This window comes from Asterias rubens, chromosome 9, assembly GCF_902459465.1.
Source record: "Asterias rubens chromosome 9, eAstRub1.3, whole genome shotgun sequence".
In the NCBI taxonomy this organism is placed as follows: domain Eukaryota; kingdom Metazoa; phylum Echinodermata; class Asteroidea; order Forcipulatida; family Asteriidae; genus Asterias; species Asterias rubens.
Window position 1 is genome coordinate 20,198,120 of NC_047070.1, and position 17,809 is coordinate 20,215,928.

At 36.5% G+C, this 17,809-nt stretch overlaps 2 long non-coding RNA genes across 4 annotated transcripts; both read left to right on the top strand.

Annotated features, from left to right (window-relative positions):
• Positions 1 to 1,366: 1,366 nt before the first annotated feature.
• LOC117294781 lies at positions 1,367 to 5,097 on the top strand. Its single transcript, XR_004519571.1, has 3 exons — positions 1,367 to 2,022; positions 2,308 to 2,664; positions 2,790 to 5,097. It is a non-coding gene; the product is annotated as an uncharacterized LOC117294781 (long non-coding RNA).
• A 1,506-nt stretch (positions 5,098 to 6,603) lies between these two features.
• LOC117295026 lies at positions 6,604 to 14,393 on the top strand. Of its 3 annotated transcripts, none has more exons than XR_004519616.1 (4): positions 6,604 to 6,647; positions 8,448 to 8,526; positions 10,560 to 10,633; positions 13,017 to 14,393. It is a non-coding gene; the product is annotated as an uncharacterized LOC117295026 (long non-coding RNA). The 3 variants fall into 3 exon arrangements; XR_004519618.1 differs by lacking the exon at positions 6,604 to 6,647 and adding an exon at positions 7,878 to 8,041; XR_004519617.1 differs by lacking the exon at positions 6,604 to 6,647 and adding an exon at positions 8,254 to 8,309.
• Positions 14,394 to 17,809: the final 3,416 nt, after the last annotated feature.

Consider the following 17,809-nt stretch of genomic DNA (forward strand, 5'->3'; position numbering starts at 1 on the left):
CGAGGGTGTCTTATGGTCTGAGGATGCAAGTTTCCAGGTAAGACGACTTAAGAAAGTAAAATACAGTATAAGTTATTACTGTCCATAAGTATTAAGTCGTAAAAAAAGTGCTTTTGAAAACTAAATGTGGCTTATTTTGAATGCCCAAACAAAACTAGCTCAATAAAACCATGCAGTTTAACCCTTAACAGAACCTAAACATTCTTTTCTTTCCTCTGATGTGTTCATAAGTGTTCATCAAAGTTTAACGAAAAATTTACAATTTATTTTGCGATTTGCTAAATGCAGACAAACAAGTTGATGAGAAATATTTGACTCTAAAAATTCAAAGAAATAAACCCTAACGAATAATATGATTGAAAAACTCAAACCCACATTTATGTTGACCTAAATTATTCCCAAACTAAATGGAATAATTCTATTTGGAAGTGCATTTCCTGAATGTATCTATTTTTTGTCTTTTATTTACTGCAATGGTGAAATGCGAAACCAACTGCCTGTGAATTGTACGGAGTCCAATGAAAACTGCACATCAATGGCGTCTGCGTTCGTGCTGGTGACGTCCATCCGCCGATGACCAAGAAGACAACCGCTGGTTGCCTGGCTTCATAGAGGAGTGTTCCTGTCTCCCTGGTGGATGAGAGAATGCATTGCAGTCTGATGGATCAACAACAGATGTAATAATGGCAACTATATTTGTTTTGACAGAAAACTAAAACAGATTTTACACATGTAATAACATAACTTTAAAGGCAGTGGACACTATTGGTAATTGTCAAAGACTAGCCTTCACAGTTGTTGTATCTCAACATACGCATAAAATAACAAACCTGCGAAAATTTGAGCTCAATCGGTCATCAAAGTTGCGAGATAGTAATGAAAGAAGAAAACACCCTTGTCACATGAAGTTGTGTGCGTTTAGATGGTTGATTTTGAGACCTCAAGTTTTAAACTTGAGGTCTCGAAATCAAATTCAGAGAAAATTACTTCTTTCTCCAAAACTATGGCACTTCATCAGAGGGAGCTGTTTCTAACAATGTTTTATACCACCAACCTCTCCCCATTACTTGTCACCAAGAAAGGTTTTATGTTAATAATTATTTTGAGTAATCACCAATAGTGTCCACTGCCTTTAAAGGATTGCGCAGAAAGTTTGTTGCGTCAATCTTTTTACAACAATCGGATGTCTTTGAGATGACATAAATTGTTCAAACTTGTTGCTGAAAAGCAGCGACTGAACTCAACTTTTGAACTAACTTAGTGATGTAGTTGTTGAATGATTCTCCATATACAGGTGATGTCACAAGGATAATGGCTACCAAGGATCATGGAAGGAGGACGAGGGTGTCTTATGGTCTGAGGATGCAAGTTTCCAGGTAAGATGACTTAAGAAAGTAAAATACAGTATAAGTTATTACTGTCCATAAGTATTAAGTCGTAAAAAAGTGCTTTTGAAAACTTAATGTGGCTTATTTTGAATGCCCAAACAAAACTAGCTCATTTAAACCATGCAGTTTAACCCTTAACAGAACCTAAACATTCTTTTCTTTCCTCTGATGTGTTCATAAGTGTTCATCAAAGTTTAACGAAAAATTTACAATTTATTTTACGATTTGCTAAATGCAGACAAACAAGTTGATGAGAAATATTTGACTCTAAAAATTCAAAGAAATAAACCCTAACGAATAATATGATAGAAAAACTCAAACCCACATTTATGTTGACCTAAATTATTCCCAAACTAAATGGAATAATTCTATTTGGAAGTGCATTTTCTGAATGTATCTATTTTTTGTCTTTTATTTACTGCAATGGTGAAATGCGAAACCAACTGCCTGTGAAGTACGGAGTCCAATGAAAACTGCACATCAATGGTGTCTGCGTTCGCGCTGGTGACTTCCATCCGTCGATGACCAAGAAGACAACCGCTGGTTGCCTGGCTTCATAGAGGAGTGTTCCTGTCTCCCTGGTGGATGAGAGAATGCATTGCAGTCTAATGGATCAACAACAGATGTAATAATGGTAACCATACTTGTTTTCACAAGAAACTAAAACAGTTTTTACACATGGAATAACATAACTTGAAAGAATTGTGCAGAGAGTTTGTTGCATCAATCTTTTTAACAGTCTGCGTCTTTGAGATGACAGAAACTTCAAACTTTTTCATGAAAAGTAGTGTTTGAACTTAATTTTTGAGCTAATTTTGTGATTTGATTTTGAAGCAGTAGTTCCGTAATGATCATCACATGATTACATTATATTAGTCTCCATATGGTTTGTACTGATGTGATAACAACTTTCTTTCAGATGGCGCTCCCCTAGAGGTCATCCGCTAGATGGCGTCTATACAAGAATGCTACCAATGGCCATTGATGTAACATTCTTAGATCGGCTGAAGGACACAACCAGAAACAACTGAGCTTAAGATGCTGATGCTGGACGGGGCGTTGAAGGCGGCCATCAGAGGTTCCCAAGATGGCGTCAGCTAAAGACAACCTGTCGCTCAACTACTACTTACATACAGGTTATTGTGATGACTACTTTTCTCCCATCCTGTCAACATGGACCATGAAGATGTGACATCACAACACAAAGATAGATACGTCATGGCTTGAGGAGATATACATCAAGTATTTCTACAACTACTTACCAGGATCCTTGAAGGTAAGATCTCTTTTAGCTAATAAATCTGAGAAATCCATTAACGTGCGGAAAATAAACTTTGCTTAAACACAAAAATTGAACTTACAAATCTTTTTGTTTCAATTTTGTTTTATATCATATTACAGGATGAACAGAGTGGAACAACTAAGAGTTGATTACGTCAAGATGCTGAGCCACATTATGCAGCACCAATAAAACTGTTGCTTCAACACAGTCTTTGTAAAGGAGGACTGTTTCTTCATGATGACTGCCCTCATCTAAGGTTGTATCCAAATTGGTGGTACCAGCTTCGACTGTTACTAAGGATGTACTTCGACCATTGAGTAGATGTTCCAAGAACATGAACAACATTGAACAAATCTTCCAATGGATCTTGATATTACAGCATGATCATCCGGATTCATCTGCAGATTGAACTCACTTACACAACAAAGTTTTCTTATTGTGGAACAATGACTTGAATATTAGTATTGTTTGAAGCTTTGCATGGTGAAGAGAAATAGGAAGAAACTATAAATATGTATATTTAACTTGTGGGTACACTCTTTTGTGTGAGTGTTGGCTCTGAAAAGACCCTTTGTTGTGAGTGTTTGATCAAGGCTGATTTGTCATGGTGTCCCATACTGCCAAGTGCTTGGATGTTTCTTGATTCTCATGGATATGAATGCAGCAGGTCTCCTCTATGTGTCATCGCATTCGGAGGGAATGCTGGTCTTCTGTGTGAAGTGATGTTTGAATCTTGATGTTTCTGGGTTGAGCTTGGCTGACGATTTGTTGGAGCTTGTGAGATGCATGGCCGATGTATGGAAGGGTGATGGTAGCCTTGAACTGCGGACTTTTGTCTACTTGTGTGATGAGGAATGGCTTGGGCTGGCTGCAGGAATTGAAGGTCTTTTATTTAGTCGTTGAGTTGTAGTGATGTCTTGATGTGATGAAGTTCCTGCTTCAAGCTGCCTTGTTCAACTTATTTTGTAGACAGAATACGTAATAACTTGTAATGAGATAATTCCTTACAAGTTAATGTATTCACATTTTTAATGTTGCATGTTTGTAATGAGGTATTTCATTACACTCATGCAAAACATTCTTGCAATGAAATACCTCATTGCAAGTATGTCAAAGTTTCAAGTGCGTAATGAAGTACTGCATTACAAGCATGAAACAAGTTATGTAAATTTGTAATGCAATTGCTCATTACAATTATGAAACAATAGGGCAAACTCATTACAAATATAAAGACAACAAGCTTGTCAAGAAGTGTATATGAGTGGTTTAACATTACAAACTAATAAAATTTAGTATTACTTTTACTGAATTTGAATATTGTATTAAATATGAATGGTACCTTTTATTGTGTCGTTCCGTTATTCATCCAAACAATATTATTAGTGTTCTGGGGGTACCCCCACATGGTGGCCACCATGTTTTTTTTTGTATTAGTTATTATTTAAGGACATGTAAATATTGTGACTCACATTGGGTTCAATAACTGTTATTGAGGTTTTAAATTACAATGGTCATGACATTGTACTGTGTTACTTGAGGGTGTTTGAGTCCTCATTGTTATGCTAATTAATTACAATGTTCATTGTTACGAGCTAGGTAGGCATTAATTTGTGCATGATGTTGAGTTTTTGCTCAATAGAGGGCGCTGTTCGCCGGGCACCGAGTACTAGTTGTTATATTAATTAATTACAATGGTTATAACAAAGGTCACAACATTTATATTATCTACTGTTAATTATGTTGCATTAATGTCACACTCGGTATTGATATTCTTTATACCTTGCAATAGTTGAGATTGCTCGTTAATTATGTTTTGTTAAATTTTATACAAAGGACATGACATTAGTTTTATTATCTGGTGTTAATTTTGTGGCAAAAATGCCACACTAAGATTGGTATTGTGATATACCATTCACAACAGTTTTATAGTTGAGAGTACTTGTTAACACGGTTTATTTTAATTACAAAATTGTTGACAAGTTTGATATTTGCCTATGTAGATTGCTATTTGATGCTAATATCAGGGTTTTCAAGAGTACTTTCTCACAAGAGTGTTTCTTCACTCTGCAGACAAAGGGAGCTAGCCACTATAGTAATGACTTCCGATATAGGATATTGATTGAAATTATGTAATGTATCTAATCTTAAACAAAGGAAAGTAATTAATTGGTTTTACTGCAAGAAAACGGTACTGTATATAAAATTTTCTTTAACCGCATAATCATGGTCAACAACTTTAATTGAACAATTGAAAGCATTTCTTAAGTCATAGTTATTATAGATAAGTTGAAGTGGGGTTTTCCAGAGTATTTGTTATCTCTGGTTTTTCACTCCGTAGGCTAGGTATCAAAGGGGGGTAACATTTCAAAGAAGCAATTGTTGTAATGGTTACAAACTTGGATGTATTATGATCCCTTTAACTGTTGTGGGGTGGAAGATGACAACCTTCACGTGGTCCACCCTGTTGTTAACTAATGTCATCAAAGACCTTTTCGCAAATTCTTTTGCAAAGCGCTTACTGTTGAACGAGGTGCATGCTGATCCAGCTCGCAGTCAAACTTGATCGCTATGCATGCGTACCAAGTATTTGCGATGAGGTCAAAACCAATCTATGTAGCAACTCCTTGTTTTCATACTGGTGTTGTCTTCTAGCCTAATTATTTTTAGTAGGCCCTATTAATGCCTATTACCATAACTATCAATCACTTAAAGGCAGTGGACACTACTGGTAATTACTCAGAATAATTATTAGCATAAAACCTTACTTGGTAACGAGTAATTGGGAGAAGTTGATTGTATAAAACATTGTGAGAAATGGCTCCTTCTGAAGTGCCATAGTTTTTGAGAAAGAAGTCATTTTCCACAAATTTGATTTCGAAACATCAGATTTAGAATTTGAAGTCTCAAATTAAGCATCTGAAAGCACACAACTGCGTGTGACAAGGGTGTTTTTTCTTTCATTATTATCTCTCTACTTCGACGACCGATTGAGCTCGAATGTTTACAGGTTTTTTTATTTTATGCATATGTTGAGATACACCAACTGTGAAGACTAGTCTTTAACAGTTACCAATAGTGTCCACTGTCTTTAACTTTGAAGTGTTTTTTGCCCGTTATGTGTATAGTAAGTTCAAAATGTTCATTTTATTTTGCCATATTTATGTTTATGGCTTTAGTGTGAAATAAATACCTTGGTCATGTGAAACAAGAAACAATATTGTGATATATAATTAACATTTTAAAATAATAAAATACCCCTGTAAAAGAAATTGCATTGTTTTGCCACTAGTGAAAAATGTCTTTAAACACATTGTACTTTAACCCAAAGCCGCTGCACTCAAGCTTGGCTGCACTACTTTATTGCCAAAACTATAAGAATAATTATCCCTAGATCAAGACACAGTCGGAGAAGTGTTATCGCGGTAACGCTTCTTATACTCCTTTTTTGAGATATTATTGCAAAAATTCCTGAGAAGTGTTACCTCTGTACACTTTTAATACTTCTTTTAAGATATTGCCAACTTGTTAACATTATAACTACTATAATATTATTAGTCAAGGGCTGTTCCTGTCAAGGCAATAATTATTTAAAATGGTCAAAATTAGTATAATAGGACACAGAGTGCAATTTCCACCATTCTCCCCAGGACTGGAACAATCCCGGGTTTGCCCCTCCCATCATCCCCCACCCCCCCCCCCCCCCCCCAGGGCCTAGGTGGCATGGCATCCAGGGCCCATTATTTCAAAGAATTGTATGCTTAGCAGAAATGAGCTGGATACCACTCACAAACTGTACACATGACATGGTATTATGCTGGTAACCTTAGTCTGGTAGTATATTTTTGTTATAACAGGGCCAAAGAAAATTAATTTCATCTAAGAACAACCCTAGCGCCCTCTGTAGACTAGTTATGTTTAGTATTGCATTCCGTGATCAATTCAAGATGGTGAACATCATCGCGGGAAGTATGAAATGAGTAAGTGGACAATTTTGACTGTTAATATCTGTGTAAAGTATTATTTATGAAGCAACTAAAGCACACAAGTCAAGCTAAGGGCTGTTAGATTACATTTATCTGGTTCATTCCGCCGTCCGCTGGAGAGAAGCTACTTTTAAATCGTTTTCTTCGGTTAGCTGGTCTACGCCGCATCTAGTTTGTAATGTTATTGACTGTCACTGTGTCAGCTAATGTACATGTATTTAATATACGTAGTGTATTGAAAGGCATTGTACACGTTTGGTGATATTATTGTCAAAGACCAGTCTTCTCACTTGGTGTATCCCATATAAACCATAGATGGAGTCGTTTCCTACATTATTTTATACTTCCATCAGCTCTCCAAGTCCAATGATCGTTACCAAGTCAGTTTTTAAGTTAATTTTTATTTTGAGTACTAATAACCAAACGTGTACTTTCCTTTTAATATAATAGGGCTATTTTATAAGTATAAATCCACACTAGTTAGTATAGTTAAAGTACATATTAATGTAGTGTCACCGTGTTCAGGTGGTTAGACTGCAGGACTTACATCACAAGATTGTGGGTTCGAATCCCCCAGCTAACCGCTGATTTCACAATGACTAGAGAACAAATATCGTCGTCTAGTTACTGAATCACAATTTCTTGATTTGTTCAATTCATAATCATGTTAAACCAATGTTTGTACTATGAGAGAGATTAGTGTGAATGGTGAGTTGCGATATCGTAAACCTTTCTCCCGGAAGTTAACTAGACTGTGTGCACACAAAACGACAGACTGTCCAACATAATAATAATAATAATAATAATAATATTAATAATAATAATAATTTCTGGAGGTTGGTGAGGTCCTGCTGGAGGGTAGTGACATCGTCCTGGGATCTGATGGGCCGGTATAAAAAACATTCATCTGCGAAAAGGCGAATTCCAATTGAAACACAGTCCGTCAGGTCGTTTATAAACACCAGAAGTAAGAGGGGATCAAGCACAGCCCAGGTCGAAATTCCAGTTGAACCTAGTTAAACTGGAACTAGTTGAAACCAGTTGATAAACTAGTTAAACACAGTTAAAACCAGTTGGTTTAATATGGAAAATGGACAGAAACCAACTGGTTTATAATAATAAGACATTTATAAACCAACTGGTTTATAATTTCAACCTAGTTGAACACAGTTAAACCTAGTCCAAACCAGTTGGTTAATATGGAAAATGGACGAGCTTGGTCACTTTCCAGTTGAACCAGTTGACCCCAGTTAACTAGGTTCAACTGGAATTTTGACCTGGGAGTACCCTGCAAAACTCCTGAAGCTTCATTGGATAGGTTGCTGCTCTTCTTCAAGAATGACTTGTTGGGTGCGACCTGTCAGAAAATCCTGTATCCAGGACAAGAGGTGACCACTCATGCCAATAAGGTGTTGTTTCAGGAGAAGACGCTCATGTGGGACTCTTTCAACGGTCTTTGAGAAGTCCAAGAAAACTCTATCAATTTGCTCTCTGCACTTTGGCATCTGGTGATTGTGTGATCCCCTTGTGTGACATGTCTTTTTTATTCCTTCTTCTTAGACATTGTTGTTTCCTTCCTCCAAGATTCTACTATCCTTGGAGTACATGTAGATTTTCAGAATCTGGAAGACTTTTGAACTACTACTAGGGCAGAAGGTAGAAAAGGTTTATGACATGAGTACCTGGATTTATTGCCCCAAAGTTGGTAGTTGCTTGAGGATTATTTGATGCAATTGACATAATAATTTATAATTTATCCTTAATTTCTATTCTTTGACCATTGATCTTTTTTAGATTCAATAGGATCTTCACCATACAATGAAGTAACTTAATGCAATCCCGTTATTACTCAATCTGGCCAGTAGCTATAAAGGTAAGTTTAATTTTTTTGAAGCCAATAGACAAGGTCTAATGAATGGAACAAAATGGTAGTCATGAACCCATGAACAGCAGTGTAAAACCGGAAGGGTCTTGGCCATTTGATAAAGGCTCGAGCGGAAGGCGAGGGCCTTTAATCATGGCCACGACCCTGCATAGTTTTAAACAGAAATTTAAGAACAAGTGAATGCTATTTTGTTCCCATTCATAATATGCCTTTTTGGTTCAAAGGCATAATATATTAAGAAACTCTGTAAAAATGTATCCGTTTTCCGGCGACCTTGAGCTCCGTGCTTGTGTTTAATTTCTATGACTCGGACAGTTTTTGGATGCATTCTTGGTGCAAGACGTTCCGCATTCTTGGTGCAAGACGTTCCTCGTTTTTCTTTAACACAACACACAGCGCGGCCAACTCACCAACAGTGCCTGCATTGCCCGCAACAAGAACTGTCTTGCATCAAGACTAGTGTATAGTAACCAAAAATAATCGGTTATAAACGGAGTTCCAGCTGGTCATTATCACCATTAAACACTTTCTTTGTTATGCTCTTGCATACTCACTTCCTTTTTTTAATGGAGCCTTTGTTGCCATGAAATTCCTTTGAGCAGTTGAAAGCATTTTGTAAGACCTTTGTAAGTAAGCACTTATGCATAAAGTTCTGCTACTCTAAGCAGCATGGTCAGTGGATGCATAGAGTTAGGACAGAGGTGACTGTGGTAGTGCTGGGCTGGCCATTTTAATAGTAACAGCTGAATAATAACCTGATGTAGTAGTATTTGGCCTATACCATTTGCACCATGTGCCATGTAAGTAGCATGCTTCCTACCATGACTACTAAAATAGGTTCTTTTTGCTAGCTACCGTCTCTTTAAATCTCAAGCCTTCGAGTGACAAACATTTTGCCCTGCACTTCTTGCAACTGGGATTTCCTTACGTTGGGCCTCAAAACACAGGATCAATTCTTCAAGAAACATCTTATCAGGGTCAACATTGACTTTCTGAAAAATGGCACTCGGGTTACTTAAGTGATTTATATTTTATACATTCTTTCATATTCATTAATCCCTTCACATCTGTGGCTAGAAATGCAAGTTCAGCATTCGACATAAACACTCATAAACATACATTTTTGGGGGAAAAAAACGGATGAAGAAGAAAGACACCTTACATTTTATACAGTTTAATTAATCTTTATATCTTTCTAGGGTAGCCCACCTTGGTGGGCTGTTAATGCAATATTTTGATGCAGCCATTTAATGCGGCAGTCATGGCCAAGCTGATGAGAACACCAAATTCAAGCTCTGGTGTTTCTGATCAGCAGAGTGTGGGTTTGACTCCCAGTGTTGACATTTTGTGTGATTAAGCATTTTTAATAATACTTGGTTGTTACATGTACATTTATAGTGCGCTTTATCACACCCCTAAGGGGCATATCAAAGTGCACATTATTTTACCTGCCAGGTACAGTGGAGCTAACATTTATGAGACCTATTTTTTAAAATTGTTTTACAAGGTGCTATGGCGCATTATGCAGCCAATTAAACCAGGAATACTGGGGCGCAGTAACCTGTTCACTTTTCGATGTAAACTGCACTATTTTTTACATGCTGCTCACAACACACGGGACCAACAGCTTTACGTTCAATCAGAAAGTCAAAGCGATGGTTAAGTGTCCTAATCATTATTGCTCCGTCCTTCAGATGGGACGTAAAGCTGTAGTTGATGTGTGTTGTGGAATGTATGAAAATCAGCACACTTATCATATATAGCGAATGGTTTTGCCCATTATGTTCCTGGTCTGATCAGCAGCATATTGCACCACAGCACATTGAAACCATTACATGATGCTATAAAGGAATACGTCTCATACTTTGATACACCCCTAGGGGTGTGATAAAGCGCTGTATAAGAACCAAGTATTGTTAGTACTATTTATTTATTCTAATTTAGGCCCTGATGTGATTCAAGTGTGTTTGATCATGACCACTTGTTTTAACTGATTATGTGTATATTTTGTTCTCTTTTAGACCATGCTTTGACAGAAACTCTGATACAAATGTTTCTGACAATGATTTGTAAATCATCATGCTGCTGTTCTGTAGTAAGTACATACATGTATTCTAAAATGTGTCTTTATAGAGGCACTGAACACTAGTAGTAATTACACCAAATAATTGTTAGCCCAAAAACTTTATATTTTTGGTCACGAGCAGTGGAGAGCTGTTGATAGTGTATAAGCAAATTGTGAGAAACATCTCCTTCTGAAGTAACATAGGTTTATAGGTAGTTTTCGAAAAAAGTTTTGCAACAAGGGTTTTTTTTATCGTTATTTGGTTTTTCAACTTTGATGACGAATAGGCCCTTCCCATGAAATATGCAAATGAGACAAGCACATGCGCATAAACACCTATGGATGACAAATTCAAAAAGGAGTTGGATCGTGCATGCCAAACTCTTGAGGGAGCTGGTTTCATTTTTGGGTTTCATTTTCATTGGCCAGATGCCAGTAAGTTGTCCTGTAGCTGTTTTTAGAAACCAAAAGAAAAAGGAGACAAATAATTGTCTTCATTTTAAATCTCTTATAAATAATTGGCACAAACGAAGATATTGAGGATGCAGAAAGGAACAATTGTAAGCTGATCGTGAAGAGGCTGATCAAAGAAGTGGAGGAACTTAAGACTGGAAAACATCACTCTATGGCTCAAAATATTGGCTCTGCTTACCGCAAAATTATTCTGCGCTTATGAACACCAGCCTTTAATTTCTTCACTAGCTGTGTATAGTGTAGAATGCCTAGTTGTGGTAAGCTGGAGTACACACACACATGCCAGAATCCCTGCTAATTATCCATTAAAACATTATTTGTTTTTGCTCAAAGTTTGTAGATCATTTACAGATTTCAGCAAACAGCTCTGGAATAACTATATTTTTGTAGACCCATTTTGCCTTCAAAATTGTGTATATATATTCTGTGAATAAATAAATCTTTCAATGTATAAACATCCAATCCAAACCACAGTATGGGTGATGGGTAAAAACATCACAATCTTTCAGATAACTGGATCTTCTTGTATTGTTTCCCTCTAGTGTATGGACATTTTATTGAGAACCCTTTTACCCCCTTTCTGCATCAACAACAATTCAATAAACACATTAATGAAAGAGTCTAGCTACGATCCTTATGGTTGAAACACCCTGGTTTACCAATATTGGACAAACTGTGGACTTCTTTATTGCCTTGTTGACTCATTTATGGAATCCACCCAGACAAAGAGCCTAACCCTCCCCCTCCCCCCACCCTTTGCTATTCACACCAGAAGTATGAAGTTGATCACTGTAGACTTCTTTATTGCCTCTCTGATTCATTTAGGGAATCCATCCAGACAAAGAGCCTAACCCTACCCCCCCCCTCCACCCTTTGCTATCCACACCACCAAGTATGAAGGTGATCACTGTGTGCTGCTTTATGGCCTCTCTGGGCATGATTCATATAGGGAACTTCCATATTCCAGACAAAGAGCCTAACCCTACCCCCCCCCCCCCTCCACCCTTTGCTATCCACACCACCAAGTATGAAGGTGATCACTGTGTGCTGCTTTATGGCCTCTCTGATTCATTTAGGGAATCCATATTACAGACAAAGAGCTTAACCCTACCCCCCCCCCACCCTCCCACCCTTTGCTATCCATACCACCAAGTATGAAGGTGATCACTGTGTGCTGCTTCATGACCTCTCTGATTCATTTAGGGAATCCATATTACAGACAAAGAGCTTAACCCTACCCCCCCCCCCCACCCCTCCTACCCTTTGCTATCCATACCACCAAGTGTGAAGGTGATCACTTTGTGCTGCTTCATGGCCTCTCTGATTCATTTAGGGAATCCATATTACAGACAAAGAGCTTAACCCTAACCCCCCCCCCACCCCTCCCACCCTTTGCTATCCATACCACCACCAAGTATGAAGGTGATCACTGTTGACTTTTTCATTGCCTCTCTGATTCATTTAGGGAATCTGTATTCCAGACAAAGGGCCTTCAACTCTTTTTTTTTAAGAAAGCCATTGATGGAAGCAAGCAAACTTCTTTCTGATAAGCTGTGTAATGTCTTATATAGAAATTCAACTTAAGAATGGTCAAAGTTACCTATAAATGAAATATGCATAAAGAGCTAAAAAGAAACCCTAGTTTGAGATGAAGGGAAAAACGTGTGAATTAATAGCAACACCAGACTGTGAATCCATGAACATGAAGTATTGAAAACAAAGTAATCTGTTTTCATGATTATTGAAATTGTGCACCAAGCCTCATGAACAAAGAGTACTCACAACTGTGATTTATTTGTTTTTTATGTCCTTTCCTTAACTGGGTCTCTTTTTGTTATTGACATCTACAAGTTCAGATTTTGTAATGCTGTGTGTCATTGTTCATAAATAGTCTTATAAACATTTTAATTGCATGTGTTTTTTTTTTCATGTTTCTTAGGATTTGTCTATGTGAAATGTTTGACATCACTGAAGGAGCAAGTATCATCAAAGGACTATGGTTAGTTGTGTTAAATGCAAACATTGGATGCATATGAGAATGCATGGTGCAGATTGATCAAGTTCTGACAATGCAAAAAGGAAATGTATTCAATATTTGTTGTACTAAAATCACTCTTAGATGCTTGTCCTTGGAAAAAATGCTCTCCATGAATATGCAAAAGACACAAAAACTTGTATACCCAACACTTAAATGCAGATAATGCCATGTAGATTTCAATCCTGTCCTCCGTCACTTTTCCTTGAAAAAAAAAACATTTCCTCAGACGTGCTGTGAATGATTTTTTCTGGTACCTACAAATGATGACACTTGAAGCATTTTCCCTTAATCCAATGACAAACATTTGTGTGTGTGGTCTATATAGATGTATCCCTGCACGTATGTATTTTATTAAGTCAGAAGTTATGAATGATTGTTGTACAAATTGTAAATGAATTCCATTTTGTAATTGAAAAGTGTTTGATACTTCATAATGTATTAAGTGTAGTTGCTACAATATGAAATGGACTCTATTTGCTCCTATAATCCATAAAACCATATCATTTAGTTGTGTACAGTAGATAGAATGAATGAATGAACGAATGAATGGATGAGAGTTATGTGTTTGTGCACCTTTCCCATCCCCAAAATGCTATGCAAGACAGTATGATTCATTATTGAAGTTGTAAATGCGTACATGTAAGAAATCTTTTGATATTGAAAGAAATCTTTATGTGCTTGTTCATTTTCCAATTTGCTTGATATTGTAGGAGTTTGTTGACCATCATACTGCCTTACATGCATTAGTGTTGTTCTTTTTTGTGTTGTCTTCAAAGCCACGGTGCGATGTAAAAAAAATTTCCTTGAATCCCACTCGAGTAATAGTTTTTTTCACGCCTTTGATATTTTTTCTTCGCAGAACTCTGGTAAGTTCTGAGTATAAAGTGCTAACAATTATTGGTGTATAAGGGTAAAAAAACAAATTAATATTCTTTATTCCGGTTGCAAGTGTATTAAATCTATTAAATCATTTGCAGAACCCGCTGCTAAGCAAGGATTCACACTGCCTCTAGCCACCGGGCAAACTCAGTTGTGTAATTATGTTTTGGGGGGGACTTGCAACTTGAGAGAACAGAAAGTTCCATTTGTTTCTGGGGTATAAAGGTCAAAGGTATGGAACTATCCCCCTTTTTTACACCTTGATAATGCCATTTTGCATTATGACTTAACCTGTGAAATTCCAATCAGATAGTATACTTTATATTCCCAGAAGTTCACAAAATTCTACACTCCTCATTTACATTCAAGCTTAGGAGTTACAACAACATACCTTTTTTATTTTTTTTTATTAATCCTTTAAAAAAAAACTTTTTTTAATCCTTTTTCAATACGAGTGTTCGATATGACAATTAATAGAAATTGTTGTGCCATGGCTTTGAAATATTTTAATTGTGAGCTGACAACTTTGCGGTTTATCTGTCGTGTTACGTGTTTGTGAATACATACGTGTACCTGTACTTGTTTATGTTAATTTATTTCTTCAAATTGTTTCTTAATTTGAAATAAAAAGCAATGCTGTTTTAAAGGCAGTGGACACTATTGGTAATTGTCAAAGACTAGCCTTCACAGTTGGTGTATCTCAACGAACATACTGTATGCATAAAATAACAAACCTGTGAAAATTTGAGCTCAATCAGTCATCAAAGTTGCGAGATACTAATGAAAGAAAAACAACCCTTGCAACACGAAGTTGTGTGCGTTTAGATGGTTGATTTTGAGACCTCAAATTCTTAACTCGAGGCCTCAAAATCAAATTCGTGGAAAATTACTTCTTTCTCGAAAACTATGGAACTTCAGAGGGAGCCGTTTCGCACAATGTTTTATACCATCAACCTATCTCCATTACTCGTCACCAAGAAAGGTTTTATGCCAATAATTATTTTGATTAATTACCAATAGTGTCCACTGCCTTTAATTGGGTATTGTAAAGTTTGTTATTGTGAATAAATCATGTGTATCTGCAGTAAAGAAGTGTCTGGTAATTTTTACTTTTATGTTTATTCTTAGGCAGCAATGTGTAATTGTGATGAGTTGTCAGCTCTCAATTGAAATACTTTTAATTTTAAAGATTTGGTATGTCCACAAATTTGATGTGTTTTCCTGACCAAACAACTGAGTGATAATGCTATACCTTATTATTAAGACTTCTTTTGAAGAATAATGGAATACCTTATCTTTAGAATAAAAGTGACATGTATTTGTGTTGGGTGTTTGGTTTTAATAATTTGTACTAATTGGACAAGAGGACACTTTGGACCCAACTTCCTTTGTGACTACATTGTAACAAGTGAGGACTGTGAGTATGAAAAACCTTTCCTGGACACAATCACGCCACATGCACAATATTGGAATGGAATTATTCTGCTACCAAGCTAACATTTCATGAGTGCAAAGCCTCGGGAACATACTTTTATTTTTTATTTTTATCTTTTTGGGGGGAGGGGGGTGGGGATGGGGGGAGTGGGATTGTGCAGTTGGGAGGGGGGTTAGTCTAGATTTGAAGTTTTTAAACCTAATTAAACTCAAAAGATGGAGGCGACAGCGTTTAGAAGGCTCGTCACCCCAGTATGATGTCTTGCATTGTATCCCAGTACGGTCTGTCTCTCATCATGGGTGATCAGCTCCTATAATGGTGACATTGTGAGATTGCACTCATCATGCAAAGGTGCGTGCCACTTCTGCATTGATGCGGATGTGTGTGGCACTTCTGCCTTGTGCGGAGGTGCGTGCTGCTTCTTTACGGTCAAACTCCATCTTTAGACTCGGGCAAAGATAGCCCATCAATTAACTATGTTGAAGAAATCTCCCAAAAAGAATTGTTAAATATAGGATAGTAGAATAGAATAAAATCAAATAGAATAGAACCACAGTACTTGCTGACTGTAAACCTCCTTCAATTAGCCAATAGGATAAAAATAGAAGTCCATATATAATTTAGTAAAGGTAAAAGACTAATGTATGACGCTTATTGTCATGTTTTTGATTTGCTTTTAATTTAGTGTTTGTTTACTGGTGGGAGTTTAATAGCTTTTGAGTCCACTCTTCTTTTTCTAGTTTGTTGCACACTTTAGTTATGGTGGTTCAGATATTAGGTTTATTTTCCATACCATTGGGTAGTGCAATATAATGAAAAACTACTTAACAGAAGTTAATCATATAGTGGGAGGTCGCAGACAATAAGCCTAAGCTTGTACAAGGACTGATCTCTTCAAAAAGAATACATACATGTACAAATAGGAAGTTCTGATAGAAACATAGTTACTGTTCGATTGATTTGAACTCCTTTTTGGAATTGCCCTGTTTGTGAGTGGAGACTGCTGTGGTATGATAAAGATATCAACATGGTCATAAAGTGAATCAAGTTATACTTTTGTGTAAAACCAACATTGTTAATTAGTTACTGTCCACTTGCAAATTATGTTTTGCCTATTAGATAAACGTCAATTTGTAACAAGATTCAAAAATGTAAATGATTTTGTAGTGTTTTGAAACCCAACTACTTATTAAGTGAGCTATACACCAGTGGATGATTTTTGCAATCACATTGCGGGTCCTGAAGCGGATTGAAATTAATTTGTCACAGGTTCATGTTATTGTATTCTCTACCATTGATATGGTTCAAAGAATCAAAGGTATACATCTAATTGTACAAAGTCCAGTTTAGATCAATTCAGACTTGACGCCCCAATCTAATCTTACAATTAACATGCTTTTAAATTTGCTAACCAGCAATATGACTAAACTTGTAACTGAAGTCTTCTGATCAAATGGTCTGTATACATTTTAAAATGACTAATTAAAGACTTACATACATGTCGTAAGAATTACAGCAGCTTTGTATAGTAAAGTGCACTTTGAGAAACATTTGACTGTGAAGTAAATACATTGCCTTTTAAATATAAGAAGCATAATGGCAGTAACGCTCTTCAGAGTGTGTATTCCTACATGTATAGGGATTAGTCCTTCTTTGTTGACATTTGCTGGGGAGTTTCTGCTATATCTAAAAAATGGGCCCATCTTTTAAGATTGTATACAACTACATTTATAAAGTATTAAAACCATTGAACGGATAGTTCCAAGAAATATTTTGCCTGTGAACCTGTTTATGGTACTGTCTCATCTTGCCTTGTCTTGTCTTTACTGCACAAACTGCTGCCACTTGGCTATAAACGTGCAGACCCTCATGCATGCATGCCCCTACATTTAAGTTAAAATTAATGTGTCAATGTAGAAACATATTATGTATTTATGTGTTGAATATGAGAAGCTTCTCAATATAAAGCTTCTGAAATTCTGTTTTACAATAGAATCTGTTTCCAACAATCAAAAGAACTCTGCATTAATTTACCTGTGAATCTACCTGTATAGATCCTAATGGTACTGCTGGGATTAATTACAATTTGCTGTGTTCAAATTGCAAGTCCATTTGTACCCACTTTTATAATCACAATAAAATTTCTTAACGAATAAGAAAGAGCTGTGTTGTGTATAATGCGTTGACCCATGTACGTGTTCCCCCAAAAGGAAAAGAAGTTTAGTTGTCCTGCATATATGTACACTTTCAATATCTAAAATTAAGTAGAACTGTTTCCAAGCTGCGGTTTCCTTTACACCATTACTAACCATAGCTTGCCTTAAAAAATAAATGCATACTACATGTACCACTATCTCCAAATTATGCTCAGTACCTCAAA